General features: G+C 43.5%; 1 non-coding gene across 1 annotated transcript; it reads right to left on the bottom strand.

Annotated features, from left to right (window-relative positions):
- Window positions 1-229: 229 nt before the first annotated feature.
- Window positions 230-333, bottom strand: LOC112731857 (small nucleolar RNA R71). Its single transcript, XR_003167612.1, has one exon. It is a non-coding gene; the product is annotated as a small nucleolar RNA R71 (small nucleolar RNA).
- Window positions 334-1,440: the final 1,107 nt, after the last annotated feature.

Here is a 1,440-nt window from a genome sequence, read left to right as displayed (position 1 = left end):
GAGTGCTAATGAAGACCCAAACCAACATCTCACAAAATTCCTGAGAATTTGCGACACTGTGAAGTCCAATGGAGTCCAGGAAGATGCCTATAAACTGCTTTTGTTCCCATTTTCACTTAGGGACAAGGCAGCTAAGTGGCTGGAATCATTCCCAAGGGGGAGCCTAACAACATGGGACGAGGTGGAAAGCAAGTTTCTGGCACGTTTCTACCCCCCACAAAAGGTCAATAGGCTTCGATCTGAGGTTCAGACGTTTAGACAACAAGATGGTGAAACTCTCTACGAGGCATGGGAGAGGTTCAAGGATTTGACAAGGAAATGCCCACCAGACATGTTCCATGACTGGGTGCAATTGCATATTTTCTATGATGGACTTTCTTATGAATCAAGGAAGGCTGTAGACCATTCATCAGGAGGTTCATTGAATAGGAAAAAGACTGTGGAAGAAGCCATTGAAGTGATCGAGACAGTGGCTGAGAATGAGTACTACTATGCTTCAGAGAGACACAACACTAAGGGAGTCATGGAGCTGAACCATGTTGATACAATTTTAGCCCAAAACAAGGTGTTTGCCAAGCAAATAGCAGAGCTTACCAGGCAATTAGAAACAAAGCAAGTGGCTGCAATACACACACAAGATCAAGAGGAAGTAAGCATTGAAGGAAGTGATTGGGAAGAGGCCAACTATGTGGGAAACCAACAAAGGCAATCATATGATCCACATTCCAACACTTACAACCCAGGATGGAAAAACCACCCAAACTTTGGGTGGGGGAACCAACAAACCCAACCACAAAACCACAAACCTTACAACCACAACCAACATAACAATTCCACATACCAAAATTCCAACCAAAGATCATACCAAGCCACACAAAACACTTACTCACAACCATCATATCAAGGCCAAAATAATCAACCTACCCAACCTAATCCGAACCAACAATTTCAAGATCAATTAAACCGGATAGAAGGAATGCTGGCACACATGGGTCAGGACATAATTGAGTTGAAAAGCTTCAGGGATGATGTGAGAGCTACCTTAAGAAACCATGGTGAAAAACTCAAGAGGATGGAGTCTCAAGTAGGAGAGCTATCTCAACAGGCCCCCAAATCAACTGCAGTGTTCCCTAGTGACACAGAAAACAATCCTAAAGGGGAACAAAAGAGAGTGAGATGGGAAGAATGCAAGGCCATCACCATATTGAAGGAAGTCTCAGAAGAAGAAGGAATCAGACCCTCAGAGCAGGAGCCAGAAATCTTGAAGGAAGGTGTGGAAGAAGCTAAGCAGGAAAGTGGAACTGAGCAAGCCAAGGAACTGCAAAAAGGCATGCTGGAAATATACCAACCAAAAGCACCATTTCCTCAGAGGTTAGGAGGAGGTGAAAAAGGAAAAACCTATTCAAGGTTTTTAGAGACATTTAAGTCTCTCCATATCAA

The sequence above is a fragment of the Arachis hypogaea genome, chromosome 12 (assembly GCF_003086295.3).
Source record: "Arachis hypogaea cultivar Tifrunner chromosome 12, arahy.Tifrunner.gnm2.J5K5, whole genome shotgun sequence".
NCBI classification, from domain to species: Eukaryota; Viridiplantae; Streptophyta; class Magnoliopsida; order Fabales; family Fabaceae; genus Arachis; species Arachis hypogaea.
The sequence above is the reverse complement of the archived record's forward strand: the minus strand, read 5'-3'. Positions and strand labels throughout refer to the sequence as shown.